This window comes from Rutidosis leptorrhynchoides, chromosome 7 (genome assembly GCF_046630445.1).
Source record: "Rutidosis leptorrhynchoides isolate AG116_Rl617_1_P2 chromosome 7, CSIRO_AGI_Rlap_v1, whole genome shotgun sequence".
In the NCBI taxonomy this organism is placed as follows: Eukaryota; Viridiplantae; Streptophyta; class Magnoliopsida; order Asterales; family Asteraceae; genus Rutidosis; species Rutidosis leptorrhynchoides.
In genome coordinates, this window is record NC_092339.1 from 106,638,017 (window position 1) to 106,664,678 (window position 26,662).

Below are 26,662 nucleotides of genomic sequence, written 5' to 3' on the forward strand. Positions count from 1 at the left end.
TTAAAAATTAAAAATTCACACCAAACTTATATTATATTTTTGTTTTTATACATACAAACTTAAAAATATCAATTGTTCAAATATTTACAATTTTAAATATATTAATTTAAAAAGTTTACAATATTAATTTAAGATTTATATATTAATTTTAAAAACATGGTAAAAATAAAATTAAAAATCTTTTTGGTCTTTTATCCCACTTTAATCAATCAAATATTATCAAAAATATGCACCCCTCTTTTCGGTAAAGTAATTTCGGTTCCATGACCTAATTTAACTCATGACGAATTTTTGAAATATTTTGGGTTGATTGATTAAAGATATTTATACCTTAAGAATAAACGTTAAATTTCGCAGTGATGTAATAAATTTTTGTATGATATCAATAATTTCGGTCGCCAAACCTAATTTTATTCAATACCAATTTAATACTTTATAGCGAACAATTTAGCGTTTATTATCAAAAGGTTAAAAATAAAAATAAAAAATAAAAACTGTACAGACTTACCTGTGAGATAGTATTCTTAGTTATATGATCTATCCCATTCATAAGATAGTCGGTTTAATTGGTTTTCCATAGCTACATAGGCGTAACCTCGAGCATTCAGTGTTTTTTCTTCTAAACATATGAACGGTCCGTCTCTGCATAAAGTAACAAATTCGGTGTTTGAATAGGTTTGATTATTTGAACATTTACCTCCATGTGACCATTTTCCGCATTTGTGACATCTTTCTAGGTGTCGTGCTCTTCTTTTCGCTGCGGATTTTGATTTTCCTTTACCAAATTGTAACTTATTATCTTCGCATCTGGATTCTTTTCTTACTCCGTCCAATCTTTCTCTGATTATTGATACTAGATCACTCGGAAGTGTGTCATTATTACGTTTAGTGATCAAAGCGTGTAGCATTAGACCATGGTTTAGTTCATAGGAAGTCTTCATTTCCTAAAAAAAATAAAAATTCAGAATGGGGGGAGAAGACTAGTTCTTTAGGGTCTGCTAGGGAAAGACCATTCGGGTTCCATTTTCGAGAACTACACGAAAACAGACAATCTAACTATAACAGAAATACATAAAATCCTTAAAAGACTTGATTCTCCCCACACTTAGTTAGCAGTGGTATCGAAATTGTGATTAACTTCGTTGTCGACTTCCATCGGACTATCTATGTAATGTTTAACTCTGTGACCATTAACTTTAAATTCAATTCCATTTGAATTTATTAATTCTATCGTTCCGTATGGGAAAACTCTTTTGACTATGAATGGTCCCGACCATCTCGATTTCAATTTTCCAGGAAATAGCTTGAATCGTGAATTGAAAAGAAGAACTCTGTCTCCTTCTTTAAATTCTTTTGAACTTCTGATTCTTTTATCATGGCATTTCTTCATTCTTTCCTTATAGATTAACGAATTTTCGTATGCTTCTTGTCTTAATTCTTCTAATTCGTTTAGTTGACTTAATCGTAGACGTCTGGCTTCATGTAAATCAAGATTACATGTCTTCAAAGCCCAAAATTCTTTGTGTTCAATTTCTACTGGAAGATGACATGCTTTTCCGTAGACGAGTTTAAAAGGTGTGGTTCCAATTGGAGTTTTGTAGGCTGTTCTAAAAGCCCAGAGTGCATCCTCCAATTTAATGGACCATTCCTTCGGATTTGATCCTACGGTTTTTTCTTGAATACGTTTTAAAGCTCGGTTGGTATTTTCAACTTGTCCACTTGTTTGTGGATGATATGCGGTGGAGATTTTATGAGTTACTCAATATCTTTTGAGAACTTTCTCAAGTTGATTATTACAGAAATGAGTACCCCGATCACTTATTAAAGCTTTCGGTGTTCCAAACCTTGCAAATAAACGTTTTAAAAAGTTGACTACAACTCGTGCATCGTTAGTTGGGAGAGCTTGTGCTTCCGCCCATTTAGATACATAATCAATGGCTACGAGAATGTAGAGATTATTATGAGATTTTGGAAATGGACCCATAAAGTCAATACCCCAAATGTCAAATACTTCGCATACTTGAATGACATTTTGTGGCATTTCATCACGTTGACTTATTTTTCCGACCCTTTGACAAGCATCACAGGATTTGCAAAGAAGGTGTGCGTCTTTGTAAATTGTAGGCCAATAGAATCCAGCATCATAAACTTTTATTGCTGTTAGTTGAGGCCCATAGTGCCCTCCTGTTGGTCCTGTGTGACAATGGTTTAAAATTTTACTAGCTTCATCTCCAAATACACATCGGCGTATTATTCCATCGGGACAACTTTTAAACAAATGTGGATCTTCCCAGAAATAGTGTTTTATATCACTGAAGAATTTCTTTCGTTTTTGGTACGATAATCCTTTTTCAAGGAATCCACATACTAAGTAGTTTGCATAGTCTGCAAACCAGGGAATTTCATTATAATCTATCTTCAATTGATATTCATCAGGAAAGTTGTCTTGTATGGCCGATTCATTTAGTACTTCTAATTCGGGATTTTCAAGACGAGAAAGATGATCAGCGGCGAGATTTTCTGCTCCTCTTTTATCTCGGATTTCAATATTGAACTCTTGTAAGAGTAAGATCCAACGGATTAATCTTGGTTTGGTATCTTGTTTCGAAAATAGGTATCTAAGAGCAGAATGGTCGGTATAGACCACCGTTTTTGCTAGAACGAGATATGAACGAAATTTGTCAAAAGCAAAGACAATAGCAAGGAGTTCTTTTTCAGTAGTTGTATAGTTCGTTTGTGCTACTTGTAACATCTTACTAGCATAATATATAGGTTGAAATCGTTTTTCAATACTTTGTCCTAAAACGGCTCCCATTGCAAAATCACTTGCATCGCACATTAGTTCAAACGGTAGATTCCAATTTGGTGTTATCATGATCGGCGCATTAGTGAGTTTCTCTTTAAGAATATTAAAAGATTTGATGCATTCATCTGAAAAGATGAATGGAGCATCCTTTTCTAGGAGTTTATTCATAGGAGTGGCAATTTTAGAAAAATCTTTTATGAAACGTCGGTTAAAACCGGCATGCCCCAGAAAACTCCTAACTCCTCTAACATTGGTGGGATGTGGAAGTTTAGCAATTATATCTACTTTAGCTCTATCCACTTCAATTCCTTCTTTTGAAATTTTATGACCAAGAACGATGCCTTCTTTAACCATGAAATGGCATTTCTCCCAATTAAGTACTAGATTTGATTGTTCACATCTAATAAGCATTCGTTCCAGATTAACTAGACATGATTCAAATCTAATAAGCATTCGTTCCCAATTATGTAATGGTCGTGTGTTGAAATGTCCCGTTCTTATTGATTAAAAACGTTCCATATTAATTGATTTCGTTGCGAGGTTTTGACCTCTATATGAGACGTTTTTCAAAGACTGCATTCATTTTAAAACAAACCATAACCTTTATTTCATCAATAAAGGTTTAAAAACCTTTACGTAGATTATCAAATAATGATAATCTAAAATATCCTGTTTACACACGACCATTACATAATGGTTTACAATACAAATATGTTACAACAAAATAAGTTTCTTGAATGCGGTTTTTACATAATATCATACAAGCATGGACTCCAAATCTCGTCCTTATTTAAGTATGCGACAGCGGAAGCTCTTAATAATCACCTGAGAATAAACATGCTTAAAACGTCAACAAAAATGTTGGTGAGTTATAGGTTTAACCAATATATATCAAATCATAATAATAGACCACAAGATTTCATATTTCAATACACATCCCATACATAGAGATAAAAATCATTCATATGGTGAACACCTGGTAACCGACATTAACAAGATGCATATATAAGAATATCCCCATTATTCCGGGACACCCTTCGGATATGATATAAATTTCGAAGTACTAAAGCATTCGGTACTTTGGATGGGGTTTGTTAGGCCCAATAGATCTATCTTTAGGATTCGCGTCAATTAGGGTGTCTGTTCCCTAATTCTTAGATTACCAGACTTAATAAAAAGGGACATATTCGATTTCGATAATTCAACCATAGAATGTAGTTTCACGTATTTGTGTCTATTTTGTAAATCATTTATAAAACCTGCATGTATTCACATCCCAAAAATATTAGATTTTAAAAGTGGGACTATAACTCACTTTCACAGATTTTTATTTCGTCGGGAAGTAAGACTTGGCCACTGGTTGATTCACGAACCTATAACAATATATACATATATATCAAAGTATGTTCAAAATATATTTACAACACTTTTAATATATTTTGATGTTTTAAGTTTATTAAGTCAGCTGTCCTCGTTAGTAACCTACAACTAGTTGTCCACAGTTAGATGTACAGAAATAAATCGATAAATATTATCTTGAATCAATCCACAACCCAGTGTATACGTATCTCAGTATTGATCACAACTCAAACTATATATAGTTTGGAATCAACCTCAACCCTGTATAGCTAACTCCAACATTCACATATAGAGTGTCTATGGTTGTTCCGAAATATATATAGAGGTGTCGATATGATAGGTCGAAACATTGTATACGTGTCTATGGTATCTCAAGATTACATAATATACAATACAAGTTGATTAAGTTATGGTTGGAATAAATTTGTTACCAATTTTCACGTAGCTAAAATGAGAAAAATTATCCAATCTTGTTTTACCCATAACTTCTTCATTTTAAATCCGTTTTGAGTGAATCAAATTGCTATGGTTTTATATTGAACTCTATTTTATGAATCTAAACATAAAAAGTATAGGTTTATAGTCGGAAAAATAAGTTACAAGTCATTTTTGTAAAGGTAGTCATTTCAGTCGAAAGAACGACGTCTAGATGACCATTTTAGAAAACATACTTCCACTTTGAGTTTAACCATAATTTTTGGATATAGTTTCATGTTCATAATAAAAATCATTTTCTCAGAATAACAACTTTTAAATCAAAGTTTATCATAGTTTTTAATTAACTAACCCAAAACAGCCCGCGGTGTTACTACGACGGCGTAAATCCTGTTTTACGGTGTTTTTCGTGTTTTCAGGTTTTAAATCATTAAGTTAGCATATCATATAGATATAGAACATGTGTTTAGTTGATTTTAAAAGTCAAGTTATAAGGATTAACTTTTGTTTGCGAACAAGTTTAGAATTAACTAAACTATGTTCTAGTGATTACAAGTTTAAACCTTCAAATAAGATAGCTTTATATGTATGAATCGAATGATGTTATGAACATCATTACTACCTTAAGTTCCTTGGATAAACCTACTGGAAAAGAGAAAAATGGATCTAGCTTCAACGGATCCTTGGATGGCTCGAAGTTCTTGAAGCAGAATCATGACACGAAAACAAGTTCAAGTAAGATCATCACTTGAAATAAGATTGTTATAGTTATAGAAATTGAACCAAAGTTTGAATATGATTATTACCTTGTATTAGAATGATAACCTACTGTAAGAAACAAAGATTTCTTGAGGTTGGATGATCACCTTACAAGATTGGAAGTGAGCTAGCAAACTTGAAAGTATTCTTGATTTTATGTAACTAGAACTTGTAGAATATATGAAGAACACTTAGAACTTGAAGATAGAACTTGAGAGAGATCAATTAGATGAAGAAAACTGAAGAATGAAAGTGTTTGTAGGTGTTTTCATTGGTGTATGGATTAGATATAAAGGATATGTAATTTTGTTTTCATGTAAATAAGTCATGAATGATTACTCATATTTTTGTAATTTTATGTGATATTTCATGCTAGTTGCCAAATGATGGTTCCCACATGTGTTAGGTGACTCACATGGGCTGCTAAGAGCAGATCATTGGAGTGTATATACCAATAGTACATACATCTAAAAGCTGTGTATTATACGAGTACGAATACGGGTGCATACGAGTAGAATTGTTGATGAAACTGAACGAGGATGTAATTGTAAGCATTTTTGTTAAGTAGAAGTATTTTGATAAGTGTATTGAAGTCTTTCAAAAGTGTATAAATACATATTAAAACACTACATGTATATACATTTTAACTGAGTCGTTAAGTCATCGTTAGTCGTTACATGTAAGTGTTGTTTTGAAACCTTTAGGTTAACGATCTTGTTAAATGTTGTTAACCCAATGTTTATAATATCAAATGAGATTTTAAATTATTATATTATCATGATATTATCATGTATGAATATCTCTTAATATGATATATATACATTAAATGTCTTTACAACGATAATCGTTACATATATGTCTCGTTTAAAAATCATTAAGTTAGTAGTCTTGTTTTTACATATGTAGTTCATTGTTAATATACTTAATGATATGTTTACTTATCATAGTATCATGTTAACTATATATATATCCATATATATGTCATCATATAGTTTTTACAAGTTTTAACGTTCGTGAATCACCGGTCAACTTGGGTGGTCAATTGTCTATATGAAACATATTTCAATTAATCAAGTCTTAACAAGTTTAATTGCTTAACATATTGGAAACATTTAATCATGTAAATATCAATCTCAATTAATATATATAAACATGGAAAAGTTCGGGTCACTACAGTACCTACCCGTTAAATAAATTTCGTCCCGAAATTTTAAGCTGTTGAAGGTGTTGACGAATCTTCTGGAAATAGATGCGGGTATTTCTTCTTCATCTGATCTTCACGCTCCCAGGTGAACTCGGGTCCTCTACGAGCATTCCATCGAACCTTAACAATTGGTATCTTTTTTTGCTTAAGTCTTTTAACCTCACGATCCATTATTTCGACTGGTTCTTCGATGAATTGAAGTTTTTCGTTGATTTGGATTTCATCTAACGGAATAGTGAGATCTTCTTTAGCAAAACATTTCTTCAAATTCAAGACGTGGAAAGTGTTATGTACAGCCGCGCGTTGTTGAGGTAACTCAAGTCGGTAAGCTACTGGTCCGACACGATCAATAATCTTTAATGGTCCAATATACCTTGGATTTAATTTCCCTCCTTTACCAAATCGAACAACGCCTTTCCAAGGTGCAACTTTAAGCATGACCATCTCTCCAATTTCAAATTCTATATCTTTTCTTTTAATGTCAGCGTAGCTCTTTTGTCGACTTTGGGCGGTTTTCAACCGTTGTTGAATTTGGATGATCTTCTCGGTAGTTTCTTGTATAATCAACAAATTGGAGACCTGTACTTTCTATCATAAAGTGCTTCAAACGGCGCCATCTCAATGCTTGAATGGTAGCTGTTGTTGTAGAAAAATTCTGCTAACGGTAGATGTCGATCCCAACTGTTTCCGAAATCAATAACACATGCTCGTAGCATGTCTTCAAGCGTTTGTATCGTCCTTTCGCTCTGCCCATCAGTTTGTGGATGATAGGAAGTACTCATGTCTAGACGAGTTCCTAATGCTTGCTGTAATATCTGCCAGAATCTTGAAATAAATCTGCCATCCCTATCAGAGATAATAGAGATTGGTATTCCATGTCTGGAGACGACTTCCTTCAAATACAGTCGTGCTAACTTCTCCATCTTGTCATCTTCTCTTATTAGCAGGAAGTGTGCTGATTTGGTGAGACGATCAACTATTACCCAAATAGTATCAAAACCACTTGCAGTCCTTGGCAATTTAGTGATGAAATCCATGGTAATGTTTTCCCATTTCCATTCCGGGATTTCGGGTTGTTGAAGTAGACCTGATGGTTTCTGATGTTCAGCTTTGACCTTAGAACACGTCAAACATTCTCCTACGTATTTAGCAACATCGACTTTCATACCCGGTCACCAAAAATGTTTCTTGAGATCCTTGTACATCTTCCCCGTTCCAGGATGTATTGAGTATCTGGTTTTATGAGCTTCTCTAAGTACCATTTCTCTCATATCTCCAAATTTTGGTACCCAAATCCTTTCAGCCCTATACCGGGTTCCGTCTTCCTGAATATTAAGATGCTTCTCCGATCCTTTGGGTATTTCATCCTTTAAATTTCCCTCTTTTAAAACTCCTTGTTGCGCCTCCTTTATTTGAGTAGTAAGGTTATTATGAATCATTATATGCATAGATTTTACTCGAATGGGTTCTCTGTCCTTCCTGCTCAAGGCATCGGCTACCACATTTAGCTTCCCCGGGTGGTAACGAATCTCAAAGTCGTAATCATTCAATAATTCAATCCACCTACGCTGCCTCATATTCAGTTGTTTCTGATTAAATATGTGTTGAAGACTTTTGTGGTCGGTATATATAATACTTTTGACCCCATATAAGTAGTGCCTCCAAGTCTTTAATGCAAAAACAACCGCGCCTAATTCCAAATCATGCGTCGTATAATTTTGTTCGTGAATCTTCAATTGTCTAGACGCATAAGCAATCACCTTCGTTCGTTGCATTAATACACAACCGAGACCTTGCTTTGATGCGTCACAATAAATCACAAAATCATCATTCCCTTCAGGCAATGACAATATAGGTGCCGTAGTTAGCTTTTTCTTCAATAACTGAAACGCTTTCTCTTGTTCATCATTCCATTCAAATTTCTTCCCTTTATGTGTGACAACCCGGAAATTTCTAACCAAATTTAAACTTTAATCTTTATATGTTTCCGACACGATAAGCAATATTTGTTAAGTTAAATTGCAAGAATTTTAAACTATGTTCATACATTCATTCAACCTCGACCAAGTTCCAACGATTCACGAACCATTAAACGAATATGATTATATATGTATATGTGTATATATATTATAACTTGAAACGTAAACAAAATATTAGATTAAATACTTTATATGATTGTATCTGTTTCAAAATATTTATCAATGGAATTAGAAGATAAGATCAAATGATTGAATTATCAGATATATTGAATTTTGATTACAAGTCTCTGTTGAAAGGCCCACGTTGATTTGAGAAATCTTTCCATTTTAACAATATTCGGAAAATGGTAAAGTGATTTATAAATAAGAACAAATTGTCAATCATTGAGAACTAGATAAAGGATAGTGGAAGATTGAATCTCATAAAGACTCGATTGATCTATTTAGTTTCAAACGTACAAAAACGTTTTCAGTTTAAAAAGAACTTTATTATTAAAACGTATATAACTTTTATAAATATCTAGAACCACTTTTGATAACTCATTACTTAACTAGTATGATAAAGATAACGATATTTATATTTTATTTTATTAAATATATATAACGATTTAAATTAATATTATATATATTTATACGCGTATTATACGTACATAGTTTTATACTTTTACTATACTTAAACTTTACCTTTACTTTATTTTTACTTTACTTTAACTTTAATAATTCACTTTAATAATTCATACTTTAATAATTCACTTTAATAATTCATACTTTAATAATTCACTTTAATAATTCATACTTTAATAAATCACTTTAATAATTCATACTTTAATAATTCACTTTAATAATTCATACTTTAATAATTCACTTTAATAATTCAAAAATCTATTATAAATAGAATTCAATAGGTTTCATTATTTCATAGAAACTTGAAAATATTTTTCTCTAAACTCTCTCAATCGATTTACATATATATATATTTACTCCGTATTATTTCAAGATATTATTAGTATACATAAAATATTACGACGGAGTGCTGTCCGAGTGATTTCGAAATTATTTTTGGAGTAGGATAGGATTAAAGAAATTATGGGTTATAGCTATGGAGGTGATTGTATGGTTCATGGGTATGCTCATGAGGTCAATATAGTGTTTATCATTTCCGTTGCGTCTACGTACCTTTCCTGCAATATTGAATCTCAATATTGATACGTGAGTACTCATAATTTAACTTTTACATACTAATAGTGTATCCCTAACTAGTGCTCGAGTATTTAGGATTATGCATGCTTGTACTTTTGATATTGCCCTTAGACAGGTTAGGTTGAATATTGAATTAGTTACACTTGCGGATGAGATAAGGTATAAGATATGCATGTCCTTGGAAAGCTAGCTAAAAATTAAGGACTTTTCCTTTAGATATCGAATGGTTTCGATGAACGGATTAGAAGTTATAATCAATTGAATTTTCGATATTTTTATTAAAAATGATTATTATTATCGTCGTTTTTATCGTCGTTCTAGTTTTATCTTATTATTATCATTATTATTATATTTATCAATAAAAGGGATTTATCATTAAAAATTGTTATTTTTTTTTATTATTACTATCGTTATTATCGTTAAAGTTATAATTAGTATTATTATTATTATCTAATTATTATTATTATTATTATTATTATTATTATTATTATTATTATTATTATTATTATTATTATTATTATTATTATTATTATTATTATTATTAGTATTATTATTATCATTATTAATATATATATCATTATTTAAAAATGGATATTGTCATTGTTATTATTATTATTACTATATTATCATTAAGATAATTATTAGTATTATCGTTAAAAATGTTATAGTAACTATCATTATTAATATTAGTGTAATTAAAACAAATATTTGTAACACCTAATTATTTTGATTACTATTATTATCATTATTATGAACACGATATAAAAGACGATTAAAAGCTATTAAACGAAACGATTAGGAAATAATGAGTAAGAGTATCATGATGAAATTAAAATATTATAAGATATTTATTTAGATAAAATTATCGTTCTTATTATTTTTATCATTACTATTATTATTAAAAATATCGTTAGTATTAAAACTATCATTTTAACAAAAATTATCATTTTAATAGAAATGTCATTGTTACTATAAAATATCATTATTATTATTTTAAATAGAATTATTATTTTAAAGATAATATTAAAAATTATCGTAAATATTAAAGTTATCATAATTAGAATTATCGTTTTATCATAATGTCATCTTAGTAATTATAAATATTGATATTTTTATAATAATAATTATTATTACAAAATAATACAACTTTTACTTACTATCATTATAGATATTATTTTATCAAATAAATATGTGATACAAACATATTTTACTACGTGTAATAACTTACTTTAATAATACCTATCATATTATCTTTATGATATTAAATGAACCCTATAAATTTTATTACTTAATATATATAAAAGTATATTATATTATATAAATTTAATATAAAATTTTATTTATTAATAAATAAATTATATTATTTACTCTAATAAATCTTTTAAAAATATTTAAAAATATAAAACGACGATATTTAAACTATATATTAATCATGTATAGATTTTTGGAAATTATTTTGAGTCAAATTTACTTTTGTTGACTTTTGCATATTAGTCTCGAGCATTAGGATTGTGGTACACTATGACTTGGCCTAATTTGTTAGACAAATATTGACCAACACATAATTATATATAATTAATTTAGGTTCGTGAATCCGAGGCCAACCTTGCACTTGTTCAATGACGTTATATGTATTTTTACTACGAAATACAGTATGGTGAGTTTCATTTGCCTTTTTACCCTTTATATTTTTGGGACTGAGAATACATGCGCTTTTATAAATGTTCGACGAAATAGACGCAAGTAATTGAAACTACATTCTATGGTTGAATTATCGAAATCGAATATGCCCCTTTTTATTAAAGTCTGGTAATCTAAGAATTGGGGAACAGACACCCTAATTGACGCGAATCCTAAAGATAGATCTATTGGGCCTAACAAACCCCATCCAAAGTACCGGATGCTTTAGTACTTCGAAATTTATATCATGTCCGAAGGAGGATCCCGGAATGATAGGGGATATTCTTATATGTATCTAGTTAATGTTGGTTACCAGGTGTTCACCATATGAATGATTATTTTTGTCTCTATGCATGGGACGTATATTTATGAGAACTGGAAATGAAATTCTTGTTGTAACATCCCGCATTTTTCCGTTAAATTATTTTTTAACGCCGTCTTTTTTTCTTTTTAGATAATATTCCTCGTATCTAGATTCGTAACCTCCGTTAGCTAACATTCTAAATATTCTCGTTATCGGATTTTAATACGCGTTTTAAAATATTCCGTTTAGGTATTTTCCGCACCCGACTACAAACTCGAGGGACTAAAATTGACACGGGGCAAACTAGTTGACTAGGTCACCTAGTCCACCCCAATCACCACCATTCAATCACCTCCATCTCTCTCTCTTTCTCTCTAGCAAGAACACACACACAAACACCCAATTCAATCATTCATCATCTAAATTCGATCTAGGAGGCTTACAACAAAACAAATTACATATTTGGAATCCTCTCTTCATCCTCTACAATTTGATACCAACTTCATCTCGTTTGGGTAACTTTCTAAAAACTCTAGATTTCTATAAATTCGTGTTTTTGACTTGAAATTGTGTTAGTTAGTGTCTATGGCTCGTGTCTAACATGAATATATGTTTTGTTTGCTCGATTTGTGGTTTGGAGTAACTAGTTTGAGTTTTTGAAATGGGTTGCTTAATCCTTGATTTTGGATGAGTTAATGTTGTTAGATTGTTAAAGTGCATGTTTTAATTGTGTTACTAGTATCATTAGCCACATTTTGATGTGTAGGTTGATTAAGAAAACTTCAAAAAAACCCGATTAATGATTTTGTGATGTTTGACTAGGGTTTGATAGTTCTTGACATGAACTTTTGATGCTTGAATGCCATGAAATGTTAATTGTTAGTGTTTAGTAGTAATGTATGCTTCATTACCTTCAAAACGGCATATCATATGTGTGAATTGGATTCCCAAAATTTAAAATACGTTTTACGAACTTGAAACTTTGAAAATAAACCTTTCTTGATCAATTGACGAGTTTTCGGTTATTGTAATTGATGTTTTTGCTTGTGAAAGGTAGTTAGTTGTATTCCTCGTCAAAATACCTTTTCGACGATATATGATAGGCATTATAAGTGTTTGCGGGTCAAGAGTTGGGTTGGAAAATGTTTTGGTTCGTGCATACTTTGAAAAACAGGAAAGTGTCTGCCCAGATGGTGGCGCGGCGCGCCCCATCCCCGCGCGGCGCGCGGATTGGCCTGGCCAGATTCTGCTTTGTTTGGCGCATTTCACGCGAAATGTTTGACTAGCTACCGACCTCCGATTCACATGAAACTTGTTTTAATATACTTGTATATGAATAACTAGCATAGAAAAATAGTTCGGGACCCGACCCGAACGCGTTGACTTTTTCGTTGACTTTGACCAAGTTTGACTTTTAGTCAAACTTAACCAAACTTTTATACAATCATTCTAACATGTTTTTATACTTGTTTCTTGTATGAAACTTGACAACGTGATTCACATGCTATACTTAATCGAGTCGTAACGAGCCATAGGACTAATTGAACACATTTCACCCGACCTTGTGTCGTAACCGGTTAATTGACACAACTTACTTGTTTAGGTCAAGGCTAAGCAACTTTCATGCATACGTTACTTTGTGAAGTACTTTTATACTCGTGCACTCGAGGTGAGATCATAGTCCCACCTTTTCAACAACTTTTTATACTTTTAAATCGTGGGCTGAGGAAACATATACTCTGTTACATCTTGTACTACTTACTTTTATGTTTTGAACACAAGTGTGAAAAAAAACATTCCACGTGCGAGTTAGAACAAAAATGCCTCAATTCGATTATCATTAGTTACACTTGCAGGGTGTAAGCGAGAACTTATATTGTGTGGCCATACGGGTTTAACAAACCCTCATTCGGACGGTTCGCTACCGTTATGCGGATGAAATATATTTTTGTGTTTTAGTGTGGGTTCTAGCACTGTGTGATGGGGTAACGTTGGTTAAGTTTTGATAATTGAGTGCTCGCGTATAACAACACTTTTGGAATGCAAATGATTTGGATAATCTACGTTATGGAAATACAAAATCTTGTGGTTCAAAAACAACGTTTAATACTTACTAAACCTATGATTTCACCAACGTTTTCGTTGACAGATTCTTCTATGTTTTCTCAGGTTTTGAATGCTTAGTGATACATGCTTCCGCACTCTTTTGACACTTGCTTGGATGTCGAGTATACATGCATTTTGGAGCATCTTTTGAACTTATTTAAACTGTGTCGCATAGTTTTCATTTGTACTTATAACGTTGTAACTTAACTTGTGGTCAATTACCTTTGTAAACTTTGAAACAATCTTTACACTTGAATGGATGCGACATATTTTGGGTCAAACGTCTGTTTTAAAGACTTATGACCAGGTAATGGGACCTACGTAGTCGACGCCGTCACTTGACGATTTGTCGGGGTCGCTACAAGTGGTATCAGAGCTTTGGTTGTAGGGATTTAGAGTTCATTTGTGTCCACCCCGAGTCATAGGGTACATAGGTGAATCTAGACTACAACCGGCATATAGACTGAAGTAGGAATTACTTGACTATTTGTGCATTTATACTCGAACTCTTCTATCATATCTAACTCGTATTCGATCTTGATCTTACGTTAATAAATTTTGTTGACGCGCCACCTTGACTTTATGAAGTAATGTTAAATGCACATGAGAATCAGGGTAATATAATTTCCGGGATTATATTACGGTGATTCACATGGACGTTCCGACATTATGACATAAAGAATTTAAGGCGAGTCAAGGATAATTTTCTCTTTATCTTTATTCCATATCGCGGTTAGTATTATTTAGAATACTAACCAACGATATTCTTGTGTCATGAAGGAACAATGGCTCGTCGACGCGCTCCTCCCGAAACTCCCGAACAAGCCCTCCAACGTATGATAGCCACCGCCATAGGTGCGGCTATGGCTAGTATCTCCTCCGACATCAATAACAACCACAACCACAACAACCATGGAACCGGTAATTCAAACGAGGGTTGCTCCTACAAAACTTTCATGGGGTGCAAACCTCACACCTTCGATGGGACCGGAGGACCGGTTGTGCTCACCCGATGGTTTGAGCAAACAGAAGCCGTTTTTAGCATAAGCGGTTGTCGGGACCAAGACAAAGTCAAATATTCCACCCACACTTTTGCTGGTATAGCCCTCACATGGTGGAATACGTATGTGCTGTCGGTGGGTATCGATGAAGCTCACACTCTCTCATGGGCCGACTTAAAGAAAAAGATGATCACCGAATACTTCCCGCGCGAAGAGACCCGTAAGCTCGAACACGAACTAAGAACTTTAAAAGCGGTCGGGAATGACCTAAAGGCATATAATCAACGATTTTCTGAGCTATCCTTGATGTGCCCAAACCTCGTGACCCCCGAACCTCTAAGGGTTGAACTTTACATGGATGGTCTTCCCAAGAGCATCAAACAAGGGGTGATGTCATCCAAACCCGCTACTCATCAAGCCGCTATGAACATGGCCCGTCAATTAATCGAAACGGTTGACGAAATCGTAGTGCCGGCTCCTAAGGCCGAGGACAAGTCGGGTGGCAACAAAAGGAAATGGGAAGCCACTCCATCAACCAACTACAACAACAACTTTGCCAAGGAACCTCTCACCCCCGTCGGCAAGAAAAGTTATGCCGGGATACGACCTTTTTGCAACAAATGCCACAAGCATCATTTTGGTGAATGTGGCAAGCTAATTTGCCATCGGTGCCAAGGTAGTGGTCATATTGCCAAGTATTGTGGAAGTACCGCCCCCGTCACTCAAAAGGGGCCCGACGCACCAAAGCCGAGTATTTGCTACAAATGTGGCCAATCGGGTCATTTTAGGAATGAATGCCCAAAGAATAAAGCAAAAACCAACGCGCGCCGTTGAACTTACAACATCGACACCTAGGATGCCCGAGACGATGATGGACTAGTCACGGGTACGTTTCTTCACAACAAACCGTATATTTCATACTTATTCGATTCGATTACCGCTAGATGTTTATTAACCAAGTCTTTGACTCGTGCTCTTTACATTCCACTTTTTCCCCTAGATACTACTTAGACGATTTAAGTGACCAACGGAAAAATATTGTGTGCCTATAAATTCTATCGGAGGATATGCATTAAGAAATTGGACTCGACACCTATAGAACTAAGGAACTCAAAACCTATTCATTAAGGAGATATTGTTGCCCTACATTTATGTATAGATTATTGTGAACTAAGAAATTTTCGGTTGAAAACCGATACCCTCCCCTTCGCATCCATGACCTCATGATTATTTGCATGAATCACGCATGTTCCAAATCAACCTCCGTTCCGGTTATCAATTGGGGGTTAAGGGAGACGATGTCTCCTAAGCCATCTTCCGAACTCGCAACGTTAGTTGTAAGTCTCTCTTAGTACCGTCGATTTATTTAGGACTCCGTCCGTATTCATGAACCTCCTAAACCACGTATGCAAACTTATCTAGACAAATCTGTTATCGTATTTATAGATGACATCTTAACTTATTCAACTAAGTTCAATTTTCTAGACTATGATGTTAATGGTCAAGGCATTACAATCAATCTCGAAATCAAGCCACATGTAATCAGGGAACTCTCCCAACTCAGACTTGTATTCGTAAAAAAAAAAAAAAAAAAAAAAAAAAAAAATCTTAGATCTCACCGGTTCTTACCGAAGATTCATTTCTGACTTTTCTCGTGTTACACGACTTTTAAACTCGTTAACTCACTAAGGAAAACTTTAAACCTCTCCGTGTTCGCACCTTGAGCCTGATTCTTCACACCAACATTTCTAGTTAAAAATCGTATAGCAACAGATGGAACTCAAACATGGAAATATTTCTACTTGAACGCCGAAAGGCATACTCTCTCGACTCAAAAATCAACATAACTAAAATTCGTTATTTTGCACGAAGAATTCGAATACTAAACTGTAGATCCGATCAATATTCTCGTCATCACGTACCACACTACATACCTCTGTTATTTCACCGTTACCGTCTGATATTACTGGAAATTAAGATAACACACAATCCAACGATACTTCACTCTTCTTTGACTTAACGCCCTTGTGTTTCTGATAATCGGCCAACTATTATTCAACCCCGAACTATACAACTACGTGTACTATCTCGTTTCTCTTTCAGACTTCAACTTTTGACAACTAGAGGCACGTTATGGCAACCTCGAGATGCAAGCTCATCCTATTCTAAGTCCTCATTTCACTCCTATCCTCATCGCTCGCATTTCCGTTAAGGAAACTCCTTGTAACATTTCTCCATGGATAGAGAAACTCCTCATATTACATTAGTATTCGCCACGAGGGTGAATAGTCCTAACGAACATTTTTCGAACCCTAACTGACTTGTTCAAACATATCTTAAGAAATTCTATTCCAACACGGTGTATCTTCGTCATTTATCCTGTATCGAAATACTCGTTTCACCTCTAGTTTTACAAGAAACCTTGGAGACCCGCTTAGACATGAGTACCGCGTACCACCCACAAACAGACGAACCGAACAAACGAACGATTTACGTCTTCGAAAGACATGTTTCAAACTTGCATGGTCGCTTTTAGTAGATCCCTCTTACAACAGTAGTTACCACTCGTGTGTTCACACGCACTTTCCGAAACCCTATATGACCGCTAATGTCATACCCCTATTCGTTGGACCAAAGCATGTGGCAAACAAAACACCGAATCTTAACTCATCCAAGGAACAACAATTGAGATAATCCAAGTCCGAGAAGGGCTCGAGACGACCCGTAGTCGCCCAAAAGAGTCATACCAAACTTAGATGAAAACCTCACAAATCCCAGTGTGTAACCGTGTAATATTGAGAAACCACACCTTGGAAAGGTGTAATCCATTTTGGGAAATCGAGAAAGGCTATATCCGCAATATCGAACCTTTTGAAACCTTGGGGCGTATTGGAACCGCTTCCTATCGTTTAGAACTTCCGACTCAATTAAGTTTCCGTTTACCCTACATTTCGTGTAACAAACTTAGAAACGTGTCCTGCGGAACAGGAACGTGCAATCCTTCTAGATGCACCAACTATTGATGACAAACTCCTCCTCATAGGAAAAACCGGCTGAACTTGTGGATCGTAAAACCAAGCCCTAATACAACGTAACACCCCGACTATCCGGATTCGTGGAATGTCCAAGAAAGTACCTTCACTCATTCGGAGAGTTACTACTCTAAGTCTCGAGTAAGAGATATCGACTACTACTTCCAACTAAATTTCGGGACGAAATTTCTTTTGAGGTGTGGATAATGTAACATCCCGCATTTTTCCGTTAAATTATTTTTTAACGCCGTCTTTTTTTCTTTTTAGATAATATTCCTCGTATCTAGATTCGTAACCTCCGTTAGCTAACATTCTAAATATTCTCGTTATCGGATTTTAATACGCGTTTTAAAATATTCCGTTTAGGTATTTTCCGCACCCGACTACAAACTCGAGGGACTAAAATTGACACGGGGCAAACTAGTTGACTAGGTCACCTAGTCCACCCCAATCACCACCATTCAATCACCTCCATCTCTCTCTCTTTCTCTCTAGCAAGAACACACACACAAACACCCAATTCAATCATTCATCATCTAAATTCGATCTAGGAGGCTTACAACAAAACAAATTACATATTTGGAATCCTCTCTTCATCCTCTACAATTTGATACCAACTTCATCTCGTTTGGGTAACTTTCTAAAAACTCTAGATTTCTATAAATTCGTGTTTTTGACTTGAAATTGTGTTAGTTAGTGTCTATGGCTCGTGTCAAACATGAATATATGTTTTGTTTGCTCGATTTGTGGTTTGGAGTAACTAGTTTGAGTTTTTGAAATGGGTTGCTTAATCCTTGATTTTGGATGAGTTAATGTTGTTAGATTGTTAAAGTGCATGTTTTAATTGTGTTACTAGTATCATTAGCCACATTTTGATGTGTAGGTTGATTAAGAAAACTTCAAAAAAACCCGATTAATGATTTTGTGATGTTTGACTAGGGTTTGATAGTTCTTGACATGAACTTTTGATGCTTGAATGCCATGAAATGTTAATTGTTAGTGTTTAGTAGTAATGTATGCTTCATTACCTTCAAAACGGCATATCATATGTGTGAATTGGATTCCCGAAACTTAAAATACGTTTTACGAACTTGAAACTTTGAAAATAAACCTTTCTTGATCAATTGACGAGTTTTCGGTTATTGTAATTGATGTTTTTGCTTGTGAAAGGTAGTTAGTTGTATTCCTCGTCAAAATACCTTTTCGACGATATATGATAGGCATTATAAGTGTTTGCGGGTCAAGAGTTGGGTTGGAAAATGTTTTGGTTCGTGCATACTTTGAAAAACAGGAAAGTGTCTGCCCAGATGGTGGCGCGGCGCGCCCCATCCCCGCGCGGCGCGCGGATTGGCCTGGCCAGATTCTGCTTTGTTTGGCGCATTTCACGCGAAATGTTTGACTAGCTACCGACCTCCGATTCACATGAAACTTGTTTTAATATACTTGTATATGAATAACTAGCATAGAAAAATAGTTCGGGACCCGACCCGAACGCGTTGACTTTTTCGTTGACTTTGACCAAGTTTGACTTTTAGTCAAACTTAACCAAACTTTTATACAATCATTCTAACATGTTTTTATACTTGTTTCTTGTATGAAACTTGACAACGTGATTCACATGCTATACTTAATCGAGTCGTAACGAGCCATAGGACTAATTGAACACATTTCACCCGACCTTGTGTCGTAACCGGTTAATTGACACAACTTACTTGTTTAGGTCAAGGCTAAGCAACTTTCATGCATACGCTACTTTGTGAAGTACTTTTATACTCGTGCACTCGAGGTGAGATCATAGTCCCACCTTTTCAACAACTTTTTATACTTTTAAATCGTGGGCTGAGGAAACATATACTTTGTTACATCTTGTACTACTTACTTTTATGTTTTGAACACAAGTGTGAAAACAAACATTCCACGTGCGAGTTAGAACAAAAATGCCTCAATTCGATTATCATTAGTTACACTTGCAGGGTGTAAGCGAGAACTTATATTGTGTGGCCATACGGGTTTAACAAACCCTCATTCGGACGGTTCGCTACCGTTATGCGGATGAAATATATTTTTGTGTTTTAGTGTGGGTTCTAGCACTGTGTGATGGGGTAACGTTGGTTAAGTTTTGATAATTGAGTGCTCGCGTATAACAACACTTTTGGAATGCAAATGATTTGGATAATCTACGTTATGGAAATACAAAATCTTGTGGTTCAAAAACAACGTTTAATACTTACTAAACCTATGATTTCACCAACGTTTTCGTTGACAGATTCTTCTATGTTTTCTCAGGTTTTGAATGCTTAGTGATACATGCTTCCGCACTCTTTTGACACTTGCTTGGATGTCGAGTATACATGCATTTTGGAGCATCTTTTGAACTTATTTAAACTGTGTCGCATAGTTTTCATTTGTACTTATAACGTTGTAACTTAACTTGTGGTCAATTACCTTTGTAAACTTTGAAACAATCTTTACACTTGAATGGATGCGACATATTTTGGGTCAAACGTCTGTTTTAAAGACTTATGACCAGGTAATGGGACCTACGTAGTCGACGCCGTCACTTGACGATTTGTCGGGGTCGCTACACTTGTGGTCTATTAAAATGATGGAAATAAATGATTATGATAAACTAATGAACTCACCAACCTTTTTGTTGACACTTTAAAGCATGTTTATTCTCAGGTGTTAAAGAAATCTTCCGCTGTGCATTTGCTCATTTTAAAGATATTACTTGGAGTCTTTCATAGCATATTTTGAAGAACGTTGCATTCGAGTCATTGAGTTCATCAAAGATTATTATTAAATCAATTTATAGTTGGATAGTGGATATTATGAAATGGTATGCATGCCTGTCAATTTTCGATGTAAAGAAATTTTGTCTTTTAAAAACGAATGCAATGTTTGTAAAATGTATCATATACAGGTCAAATACCTGGCAATGTAATCAACTATTATGAATCATTTATAATGTATATGAACGGGTCCTTTCAGTTGGTATCAAAGCGGTGGTCTTAGCGAACCAGGTCTGCATTAGTGTGTCTAACTGATAAGTCGATAGGATGCATTAGTGAGTCTGGACTTCGACCGTGTCTGCATGTCAAAAGTTTTGCTTATCATTTTGTGTCAAAAATTAACTACTTATCATCCTCAGGAAATTACATGCTTATCATTTTTAGTCTAAGACACGTCTTGCTGCATTGATTGCATGAATAGTGTATAGACAAAAATTCATATCTTAGCATATCTGCTAAATCATATCTTATCGTATCTGTTACTTTAAACTTTGCCTGACATATCCCGCAAAGTCCTCCGTAATCTACGAAATCTTTTGATCTATATATATATATATATATATATATATATATATATATATATATATATATATATATATATATATATATATATATATATATATATATATATATATATATATATATATATATTCTATGTAATTAGAATACCATCCGTTAGCCAAAATTATTTCATATCGAAAAAAAAAATCCTTTATCCAATCGTACGAAATGGAATTCGTCATCAGTTCAAGTCACTCAGATTCCGAAATGGAATCCCATTCAAGCTCCGAAAGCAGTGTGATCGGAATAGATCAACAAATCAGTCATCACCTATTCTGGATGAATTGGGGATGGGTTTGTAGCCTCCTCAATCATTAGAGACAAGAAGAAGGTGATCCCTTCCATCCACCACATTGCCCTCTTGACGAAGAACCTGAAGCACTTACCGGCGAACCTGTCCGAAACACCATTTTCTCGCTCATTTCCAGAGTATCTCGTCACGATTATATATTACATCAAATTTTAGATTTTATTTATCCGTTCGTCCGAACCGACAATCACCCCGGTGTAATAGAAGAAGTCAACGAGCTTCGCACTCGGGTAGTGGCTTTGGAGAATATGGTGCAGAGATTACAAACACCAGCAGCAGCATCAGCAGCATAACCAGTACCACCATCATCAACGCCAACAGTACCATTACCACCTCCAACCACAACCGCGTCGTAAACCTCAATTTCACAATCTGTCTCACGAGCATCAACGTCATACGCACCATAGATACCAAGGAGTACCAACAACAATAACTGACGAAGTATTAATTCATAACTTCATTGGAGAAACATTCCGCGGCGATTATGTAATCTCTAAAGTCTTAGAGATTATCTAATCTAGCCCTAACCATAAATCAGTTAAGCGAACCAAAATGATAGAAGGAAGAGTAGAAACCCTGACAAAAATCTTGTGTGATTAACAAGCTAAACTTGCTTTACCAACAGCATCAATAGTACCGTCAGCATTACCAGCATCGTCAGTACAGTCAACATCCGAATCAACAACACTGATAACATCACAAACTCCATCAGTTCAAGAATTACTGTGGACATCATTACGAATCAATAACGTGTATATTGTATCAACGAGTTATGAAGAATTAACTCATTCCCTCTGAAGAAATTATATGTATATTATATATATATATATATATATATATATATATATATATATATATATATATATATATATATATATATATATATATATATATTGAAATAAATCTTTCCGTGCTAAGCTATTGTGTGTGAATCTTAACTACTCGGTTAATTCATATTACAAATATGCAATAATGTACGTCCTTCAGCCGCAACTTAACCAGCGTTAACAACAATCTCTGTCGCAATTCAACATATTCCAATTCATAATAAATCAAGTATATATTTGATTTTACACTTTCATCATCGATGTACCCGAAACTTTTCAGATAACATCATTCGTACTTTGCGAAATTCACAAGAATTCCACGAACCGAACATCATACATCAACAAATAACGAAGTATTGATTCATAATTTCAATGTCATTAAAGAAATACTGCGTAAAAGTTATGTACTTTTTAAAGCCTTTAGGGATTATTCAATTCTAGTTTCAACCGTAAATCAAATGAGTTTAATTTAACATTAACTCATTAAATCTATGTTACATCTGAAGAAAATATACATATATATATATATATTCATAAATAATGTAATAAAATTCTTTTGTACAAAATATTAATTGTGAAATTTTTTTTTAACGGGTAGGTAATACCCGAGAGATATATAAATTCACAATTAATATGTTACATTCTTCGAATCTGATTCAGCAAATCATCCATTATACTCCCTACTTTCACAACAATATACATTCTTTTATAGAAATCAAAACAACTATACTCATTCAAAATTTAATTACATATTCTGATTTTGAAATCTCAAAATTCAACTTGAGATATGACCAAAATCATCACTCTTAGATCCTTACATCTTTCACAAGCTATATTTTGACTTCAAAACTGTGTTAGAACATCAAATGTATGTTAACGATTACAATCTGTGTTCAAACCCTTCGAAAATTTCTGAAGACACTTCGAATGATGAGCAATCGAGATGATGATCCAACCACATGTTACCCACAGTTATGTACCTGAAAAACTCTTGAAACTAAAGTAAAAGTTTAAACAACGTATCCGCGTCAGATTCTTTGGCATTTATTAGCAAAAATAACTTTGCGACTCCTATTCAAAGTAGCCAGTTTTGTCACAACTCAAGCAAGTCAACTTCAACTATTCAGTCAGACTAACCTTATTATAACCTTGAGATATACACCTTCGTTACCAGAGAACCTTTTACATTCCACCACATTATTAGCAGATGTACCAACAACTTCATTACCCTTTGACTTTAGCCTCTCCAAACAGTCATTATAATTATTCATTGAAACCCCATCATTTACTCATTCGCATCTTGTAATGAGAATTGCCATACGAATTATTGGGAATTAGCAATCAGTATTTTGAAATCTCGCAGGATGTCTACGCCAACAGTTATATGTGTATATATAACGTCTATCTTCTGGACTTAATTTGAATGTGAAGTTTCTGAAAAACACTCCGAACTACGAATTGGTTCTCCGAAAATGGAAAAAAAAAATGCTGATGAAGCAGCAAAAACTATAAACGACTTTAAACGGTAAAAGCTGGATGATAATGATGAAGTGTGTTGGCAAAGCGCAGAAAAAGAGAAGTTTTGGAACTGGAAAACGGATTGAGCAAAGTAGGAAGGAGGCTGTGGACAAATTACAAAGACTGAACATGACTTCAAAGGATCCAAATGATTCAGTACATGCTGAAGTCATTAACGAATACCTTGCTCCTGACTCTAAACCCCTGCGGACAATATTTTTCATCATCCTCTGATATTAGAAATTCTAAAATATCATCATATCTTTCATTATAAATATCCTCCATATTTCTGAAGATATTTTCTTAATTTTTCTTATTTGAAATCATTTACCTCTTCGCGCTATCTGTATTACATCATAAAAGAAACTATTTTAGTTTCAAAATTCTGAAACATTCAAGTTTAAAATAGGAATATTTTGAAGTAATGTTGGGAACTGAAGCATGAATTAGTATAATATAATGACACTTGATCAATGTGATTATATTACAGTAAGTCATGCTGAGTTTCTAAATGGAACGTGATGATTCACAGATCATAACATCATCATGTACCATGTTATACGACTCTTGTATTCTATTTAACCTCTAAAATATCAAGAAAATATTTCTTGATAATTCGGTCTTTTTCAAGGTATTCTAGTAATTTGACAAGTCAAGATCGTGCCATCACAATTTCCTTCCTCGAACATTAACAATGTTCATTCCGAAATTCATATCTGTGAATTCTGGACCATTACAAGCGGTGCTTAATCGCAAGAAGAAGAAACGAAAGGACAAAACTCCGATATAGAAATTGGGGTATAAATTGCAGCAAATAAAAGAGAGCATTAACTGTGAATGATAATGATTATAGAAGACAGAAGCAGAGACTTTGAAATATAAGGGAACATATAAATCCCAACGACAAACCAGAAATTATAAACCATATATATCGTTGCATATAGCAATATAAAGACACAGGAGAACTAGAAACACTATAAACCCAAGAGTATAGTAGAAGTAAATAGATTCTTCCGGTGGTAGATGAAAAAGAAGAATGACCGATATGAAAGTTAGAAGTATATCAAGAATAAGAACTGGATGGAGCATATTGATGAATACTTTAAAATATGAGTTGGGGAGGAAAGAATAGAAGGTGATGAAACATGACTAGGAACTTAGAAATCAACAGATTTAACTCACACAATGGCGGAATAAGTGAATCAAACCCTCTAGTGAATAGGTTAAGTTTTTTTTGATTAATTTAGTCAAACCACAACTAAATCAAGTGTGATTAGATCAACACCTAGAGCTATTATTCACCACCTGGGTGATTTGGACTGAGAGAGAATCGGAGGAGCTCACTAGATCTGAGTGTGTGTAACAAATGAGAGGCTTAACCTAAAATGAAGAACATAAGACTTTATATACCCCTGCTGTTGACTCACCCATACGATTCATTCATCACACGTACGAGTTGGATTCATCAGTCGTACGGGTGATCACTCACTCGTGTCTTCTCATTTAGGTTGTAATTGTGACTTAGCTCAGCATCAACCGTACGTATGAGCCTGTCAGCTGTACTAGTGAGGCTTCACTCGTACGTCTTACTAAGTCTAACATAATCAAACATCTAAATCTCGTTCCTGCAGTTCCTGTAACCACATACAAACACGGATAGGATAGTAACGAGCAATCATGGTGGCCTGTAAACTGTTGTACCTGCAATGGACGTGGGTAGATGTCTAGGGACTTGCATAAAATGAATCAACAGAAGGTGTGAGTTGTAAGGAAACGAAGGAGGTGAATTTATAAGAAAATCTCTGACAGAACAATTAAAATGGACGATCGCATTTAAAGCGGATCCTAATTCCCTTGATTACCGGAGAGTCAAATCTTATTAAGAAGATTTTCTTCAAATCCCTTGAAATCTGGGAATCAATCATATCTACGTCAAATGATAAGATGAATCTACACTTACTCATTTCACTCTTCTATGTTAGCTTCATTCGTACTCTTCATATAAATGGATTGTTTATCCAAATTATTCGCTGATGATAAAACTCTAATTTTCAGCCCGTATGCATCATGAAAACATACTTATTATTATTCACAACCTTTCCACTCAAATTTCAGGACGAAATTTCCTTAACAGGTAGGTACTGTGACAACCCGGAAATTTCTAACCAAATTTAAACTTTAATCTTTATATGTTTCCGACACGATAAGCAATATTTGTTAAGTTAAATTGCAAGAATTTTAAACTATGTTCATACATTCATTCAACCTCGACCAAGTTCCAACGATTCACGAACCATTAAACGAATATGATTATATATGTATATGTGTATATATATTATAACTTGAAACGTAAACAAAATATTAGATTAAATACTTTATATGATTGTATCTGTTTCAAAATATTTATCAATGGAATTAGAAGATAAGATCAAATAATTGAATTATCAGATATATCGAATTTTGATTACAAGTCTCTGTTGAAAGGCCCACGTTGATTTGAGAATTATTTCCGTTTTAACAATATTCGGAAAATGGTAAAGTGATTTATAAATAAGAACAAATTGTCAATCATTGAGAACTAGACAAAGGATAGTGGAAGATTGAATCTCATAAAGACTCGATTGATCTATTTAGTTTCAAACGTACAAAAATGTTTTCAGTTTAAAAAGAACTTTATTATTAAAACGTATATAACTTTTATAAATATCTAGAACCACTTTTGACAACTCATTACTTAACTAGTATGATAAAGATAACGATATTTATATTTTATTTTATTAAATATATAT